This window comes from Hippocampus comes, unplaced genomic scaffold (assembly GCF_001891065.2).
Source record: "Hippocampus comes isolate QL1 unplaced genomic scaffold, H_comes_QL1_v1.1 scaffold322, whole genome shotgun sequence".
Classification (NCBI taxonomy): domain Eukaryota; kingdom Metazoa; phylum Chordata; class Actinopteri; order Syngnathiformes; family Syngnathidae; genus Hippocampus; species Hippocampus comes.
The window spans coordinates 1,336,389-1,343,888 of NW_017805137.1; the positions used below are offsets into that span (position 1 = coordinate 1,336,389).

Genomic DNA, 7,500 nt, shown 5'->3' on the forward strand with positions numbered 1-7,500 from the left:
AAAACGTCCCCCAAAAAGTTTTACTTTACAGTTTTGCTACCTTAAGCTGTCGCATTGCTGCCAAAAGTACAATCCTGGTTGATGAAAATGCTTCCTCGTCCTTGTGGAAACCAAAACCAAGTCGCCACGACAATCAATGTGTGACGAGTAGAAGTCAATACTATTAAGGTGGGAATTTCGACTTTAATACCACCCAGGAAAATATTTCAGTGTTCGTACCATTAACACGGCACTCGGGTTCATATTACAAAAGGGAGCATGAGACGTGATTCAGATACAAAAATACATGTTTTTATTTTTTCAAAGACAAGACGTACCATTCACACAAGGAATTTAAAAATCAACAAAACAAATGGGGCTGAGCTACCCAGTGGAAGGGAGCCGGAGTATAAATCATCGGGCCTCCATCAGTGACAGACTGACGGACCTTTCATCAGAACCGAAGGAATGCCCATCTCTGAAGACTAATGTTCATCTTCTTATTCCACCGGAAGTAGAATCATCCAATCCACCAGGATTGTACCTTTGGGTACAGTGCGAACACAGGATTCTGGTTAAAGCAAGTCATTTTAAGGTGAAAAGAAAAAAAAAACATTTTAAGTGAGCCTTCTCTCATCGTCATTGTTTGCTTTGCTTGTACTGCCTGCACTGGGCTCCATTTTTTGGGGCACTCTGAAGCACTGAACGCCACATTTTTTTATTTTATTTTATTTTTTGCCAAGTTTAGGGACATTGTGTCTTTAATAGAACCTCATCAAAATGTTAAATACTTACTATACATGACTGATGATGAACATTATAATGCATTTACATTTCATCATGTTCACCCCTTGCATCGTGATTGGTTTTCCACTTTAAAATGTAAACGATGCAGGGGTAAAAAAAAAAGCAAATGAAATTGATCATATTTTAATCCTTCTCACCAGCCACCGCTTCCGGGTTTATAAAATAAAGGTTTGTACATGCTGCTGTGGTATTAGTCTCACAAACTGATGGATTGGCAGAGAAAAATGAACTTGAGCAAAACTGCAGGGGGAAAATAAAGAGTCTTGTTCCTCTTAACTTAACTGTCGGGTTCCGTTTCTCCTCTTTAAATTCCAATAAACGGCACTTCCCACATAGCTAAACACACCACAGCATATTATGTATTTATGTGCGTGCAAGTGCATGGGTGTGTGTGTGTGTGTGTGTGCGTGTGTATGTGCAAGGACAAAGGCTGAATTGTTCACAGCCTTGTTTTCATCCTCATTTGGCTTTTCACTTGTTGATGTTGTTGAACTCTCTTCCTCACCTCTCTGGCTTTCTGGTGACATTTTCATTCAGTGCACAGTATGTAATCAATGTTTACACGCTCGCCATCCATCACTTATGACATCCGCTGAGGCCCAAACAAGACGAGGAGAACTTCAGAGGCTAAGTAAACATATATTATCACAGCGTGCTGATTAGAGTGAAACAGTCTGGATGAAAGACAAGAGTGGGGAATTGAGCTCGGATGGAAAAATCCATCTTTCAACTGCAAAGAGCGAGAAGGTCGGCGCGAACGGAGGCTAAACAAAGAAGAGGAAGGCCGAAGTCCAACTCTTACCTCACGCAGAAAAGTGGAGAATGAAAATCGAGACAGAGAAATTGAGAGCAGACAGTAGAGATGAAGAGAACGAGAAATGAGAAGGAGGGAGAGAAGAAGACAGAAAGTGGTTGGATGATGGCTTCCAGCTGCATGGCACTCCTCCAAGTCCACACACACACACACACACACACACACACACACACACACACACACACACACATGCACGCACACACACACACACACACACTCATACGGTTGGAGTCAGTCGAGGACCAACAGAGAATGGAAGACTCTGACAGTCTATGTTAGCAACAGTGACATGCCTGCTTGCACAATATGACAAACAACTTTTGTGACGATAAAATGTTGAAAAGATTTGGTTGACTGTACAAGCTTGGCTTTGGATGCTAGAGAGAAACAAGTTGGCTTATTCAGGACAGTGAAGGAAAATGAAACACGTTTTATATTCGTAATTCATGCTATTTGAAAGTAACTTACCATATTGTAACGGTGCCACTTCACCAAAGCAAACAAATGATTAAGTATGACAATTTACTTTAGGGCAACCCACTGGAGAAATGAGTACCTACTATAATGTTTGACAGGCAGCCAATCGCGATCCAGTCAGACAGTTCTCGAGGACATGACTGAAATAGAAATGCAAGTCACAGAAAAGTGAATTAACTGAGTTCATCCCCAGGCCTGAGTGCTTTTTGTTAGATCTTGAAAATGGGCACATCCAGAGACATGGTAACATGCATCAAATTGTCTTACTAACTTTTTATTAGCGTATTTTTTTCTGACTCTAGGCTAAGCTGCACTTCTTTCATAGTTTGGCTGGTGCTGCGACTTATAAAAGGCACAATAACCAACCAGGATTCTCCCTTAGGCCGCAATGCGACGTGGGATTCTAGTAAAGGTAGAAGCCATTTTAAACTAAAAAGAAAACGTTTTCTATAATGAGAAGCAAAAATTTCAAATCCATCCAACACGAATCCAGTCCAAGCGCTCCTGTTCTTGGGTTTTTTGAAATAAATTCCCAGCCCCAAAATACAACTTTGAGTTCAGTGCGATTTATAGATTGTATGTTTTGTCTTCTTCATGATGCATTTTATGACTGGTGAGACTTGTACTCCTATGGCCGCTCCATTGTAGGGCGGCCATAGCTACAACGGTAAACCGGAATATGACATTTCGAGGTCACCAAAGTCTACAATTGTACATTTATAATCAGACTTGATTCAAGTTTATAGTTCTGAAGTTATAGATTATAACGTGCATTATGCGTTGGATCAGATTACCGGAGATTGCTTGATACCTATATGTTCGCTGAAGACCGAAGATATACTGGCGGTGCTGATGACTGAATGGTTGTCTGTCTGGAAGTGTCAGTTCCGTGACTGATTGGCAGCTCGTCCTGGATATTTGCCTCAAGGCAGCTTAGATCCAGAGTTAGCTTCACTTGCATCCTAAACAGGGATGGGGAATTGCTGCACGGTTGAACTTATCTTTTTAAAAAAACATTCACATGAAAATATAGAATTAATCCTTGGAAACGAGTTCCGAACTGTGAGTTGTCTGGGACTCACTGGCAGCGTCTTCGGGCCCGTATGATGCAGCCTTTGATGCATGCTTGTGTGCATCTGTCATCTGTTGGAAAGATAGTAAATTAGCAGGTTTCCTAAGCTCCACTCGAAAATAAACTGCTCCCCCACGGTGAAACATAACCACACAGCCAACGCGCAGGCTGACGTAAACATTAAATAGTCAAAATCGGCGTAAATTACTCAGAGACGAGTTGCGGCCTGCGCAGCACATGACAGATTAATGCTGGTGTTCGAATATTTTACAGCATACAAACACTGACGACAAATAAAACACGGAGATAAATGGTAGGAATACTGTAGGTGGCGGCGGTGTTTTATCCGCGTCAATGAAGGGCTTACTTGTCACTTGTCCTGTCGCCCCCCCGCAAAAAAAAAGGACATTAAAATGTCATTACATCGATTACCAAGTGAACGCAAGACATCAAATAGCATCATTGCGAATTGTGCTAATTTATAGGCAAAGCAAGTTCCCGTCTGCCACACGTTGTTCCCTTCATCACTTAATATCGGAGCGGTTTCATATGAATTCATGATTACATTCATTGAACAGTAACTGCGTGTTATTCTAGCTCGCAGTTATTTTATTTTAGCAGTCTTAAAAAAAGCACATGAGCACACACACAATCAGGGGCACTCAAAAGCGGATATGAATGGCATGGCCGTTTCCACCAATTCATTGGCTGCTGTTGTATACTTGACGACTTTTTTTTAAACATTTCAGAGTTGGCAGTAAGCCTGAGCTGCTAATATGGATTACTGGCAAAAGGGATTTTTTTTTTTTTTTTTTTTTTTTTTGCCGATTGTTAGCCATATCATTTAATGATGAGATGCTGCCATTTACATCAAATGCAAGAGTCCAGCAATTGCGTTTAAAGTTGGTTGCTTATTTGGAAAGGAGGAGGTCTCGCACACGTTTCAGATTGAATTACTCCGAGCAGTTTATCAAGGCTGGTAACGTAACCAAGGCCATGTTTACAATGCTTAAGTACAAGACTGGTACCGCTTTTTGTACAGTTGGTTCTTTTTGTGAACAATTGATCAAATATGGAAAGGCAGAATTTTGAATACAGCTATCATGGATGTCATTAGATGCAGGTAACCTTTTTTTTTAAATTTGTCCCACATGTATTTCAACCAACGTGCAAGAGCACAAGTACACTGAGAAAAAAAATGGTGTGCTGAATCTACTCAATTTTATTTCATGAAGTGGTCGCACAAAATAAAATCATCTGGATCCAGATCATTTTTTTAAGTGGACTACATCTACTCACTTTTACTCCTACTTTTTTTTTCAGCGTCGTAAATCATCCCCGGGTGTTGCTTTAATCAGAAATAAGAGACTTGACATTCCCAAAGCATTGTGTCGGTTTCACTTTCTAATGTCTCGCTAATTGATATGCCGCTAACACTTGAAGTTCCACTGTAGGTCACTCCCAGGCAGCTTGATAATACCTTAACAGCTCCAACAAGGCTGGAGATGCTTAATCCCTGTCATGAGTCAGTAAAGCCGACTGATGTTTGACATTCTCGCAGCTTCCTGCTCTCGCTCCCTCCAAGCCTCCTTTCTCGCCTTGAGGCTTTGTCCACTAAGTCAAAACATTGGCAGCTCCCATATTTTAATTCCTTTCTCAAAACTGCCCCCCTCACCCTCTTTTACGACTCAAACTCATCTGTTTTCCATGTGACCGGGGACTAGAGAATAATGTTATTAGGGGCAAAGCAAAGACAAAAAAAAAAAAAAAGAAAAACATGGATCACATGAAGCTTGACGCGGTGGCGCCAAAAGAAGCACCATCCGCCGCCCCCACTCCCCCACCCCTCCAGAGCTACAGAAGAACAGCATTTTGCTGTGAGGCAGATGGCCCATGGAGGCTTTGGGAGCGGCATCTTCACATGTGAGCAAATGATTCTCGGTGACATTTCAATACAGCCTTTAGTCCGAGCTTCCGCAAAGGCTTCCCGCTCCATTCAATCTAATGGCCAGCCTCCTTCACAGGGCTTATTCTCCCCCTTCACAAGCCCCCCCTGGATCACTGCTCGTCAAAATCAACTCAAACAATGTACAGTGGAGGAGTGTTTCCACTGGAGAAAAGACACCACCGTGTAATGACATTTAAGCCCTCAGACACTCACTTGAAGTGACTGTATCCGGGTGTGTTTGGCTCACAGTGGGAGACGGGGCAAATCCCCCGAGCGTGGCACACTAAATTAACATCGTACGAGTCGACTGAGTCTCGTCAGCCATGATCGCTCACTTAATTAATGAGTGATCTTTACCTTCACCTCCAGATGGCTCCTTATCGGGCCCGGAGTGTGTGAGTGTGTCCTTGTGGAACCTAACACTACCAGTTAATTAGTCGATAGAGATTAGCGCCTATACTTCAGACCTCTCTGACTCTTCACTCCCTCCTCTTTCACTTCATCTTATGGACAATTGTTTACCTCCACCTTCGTAAGGAACACTTTGGAGAAAGCCCTTGTCTGCGCTCCAGGAAGTACTCATGCTTGGATGAGTTTGGTGCCGAGGAATTCAAGAGCCCTGACCTCAAACCCATCAAACATCTTCCGGGTGAAGTAAGCCATACTTACATCAACGGTAAGTGAGGAGTACAGTGAAACTCCTCGACAACGAAATCATGTTTGCAGCAAGATATTTTTCACAACAGGGGACTTTTCACTGTAGCAAATTTTTCTCTCAGACGTAAACACGAACACACACAAAAAACGTATATGTGTACTTTTTATTTTTATTCCAATAGTGCATAAGTATGAGCATACACTTATTTGACACTTTATATAGCCAGCGTAGAAAGAAAAAAAGAGAAAGAAATTGTGAAATTTACGATCAGCATTTATTTTTACTTACATCAATTTCTTGCATAATGTCTTTTATTTTGCTTCCTCCATCTTTCATTTTCATTACCTTTTCCTGTCTTCAAGCATTAAAGCTTTTCTTTTCTTCACTAGTTGGTATGCAAAGGTCTGTTTTGTTGCCATTTTAGCAATGCAACGTTCGTGCTGCGTCTGAAACAAATACTTCCTGTACTACTGCGCATGTGTAAACTAGTGTGGTGGTTGCTGTTGCCATTTCCGAACGAAGCAGTAGAGGTCGCTGTGGCTTGCTGAGGTTGGATTAGACTTTTGCGGAAGGCTAGTTTTCGTTGTAGTGAATTTCGTTGCGAGGCAAGAGCAGAGAAAATGTTTCGTATCACGGAACTGGGGGACTTTTCATTGTTGGGGGAGCAGAAAAGTGGGAATGGCTTTCATGCATGAACATTTTTTCACACAGGGGGGTATTTTCGCCCATGTAGGTTTCGTTGTAGAGGAGTTTCACTGTACATACAAAAAAAACCCCCCACAACAACAACAGCAACAATAATAACCTCTAAATGGATGACATGTATCATGAGAAAAAATGCAACAATATTTACAGTGAGCTGTTGTGAGTGGTTTCAGATGCGTTTGAGTCAAAGAATATTTTTTAGAAGTCCACTTTAGTCACTGCAGTTTAAACTGACAATCAATTCTAAAATCATCAGTAGTATGGCTGAGCACGAATCAGTGGTGACTCCAATTGATTAGTGAATTGGCCGTTTAATGAATGCATATCTCACAGGCACACGTCTCATGTCTATGCGTGACACACATATGTGGGAGAGGTACAGATTTTTTTTCCCCACCAGATTTTTTCGTCAAGATTGAGGTTGAAGAGCCAACCGCTTAAATTGGTGTGTGTTTGACAGACTGAGTACAAACTGGGTAAAAATGTGGGGTTTTTTTCTCTTTTTTTCCATGTCAATCAAAATGTTTGAGTGCGGGCTCTCTCTCATCGCCAACTTTGACCTCACAAATGTTCTTCTACATGAATGGACAAAAACACTCATTGCAAAGGGGGACCAACGTCAGACTTCCATTCTCACTACTTGTCAATGTCATGTCCAGGTGTCCTAATACTTTTGACGATAGAAGGAGTGAAACTCCGATTAAGCTGTCAGACGGAGCTAAGGATTAGGTGGGTCCCCTGCGGAGTTCTTGGGCCCCTGGTAGGTGAGCAGACTCCATCCCTCTTCCAGCCAACACAAACACATCCCAGTCCAGCCCTTCGCAAGGCTCAGCCATAACATGAGTGGCTACGAAGCCAAAATATGCTGAGCTCAGTCAAACTGGATCAGACGGTCCACTGGTGACACCGAGAGAAGATTTGAACCCCAACCTCCGAGTTGTAACGCTCACAGCAAGCAAGCTGAACGATACAAGATGAGGTGAACATTAAATAACTTCAGTTGTCGGAATTTTCCTCATTCACTCTGGCTTGCGCACACA

General features: G+C 42.2%; 1 long non-coding RNA gene across 1 annotated transcript in view; it reads right to left on the minus strand.

The window, feature by feature from the left end:
- Window positions 1-126: 126 nt before the first annotated feature.
- LOC109514133 (uncharacterized) overlaps window positions 127-7,500 on the minus strand; it is an 8,267-nt gene continuing 893 nt past the window's right edge. Inside the window, exons 2-4 of the long non-coding RNA XR_002167937.1 lie at window positions 3,160-3,220; window positions 2,889-3,039; window positions 127-523 (exon numbers count right to left, since the gene is read on the minus strand). This is a non-coding gene — a long non-coding RNA (uncharacterized LOC109514133). The remainder of the gene's footprint in view (window positions 524-2,888; window positions 3,040-3,159; window positions 3,221-7,500) is intronic.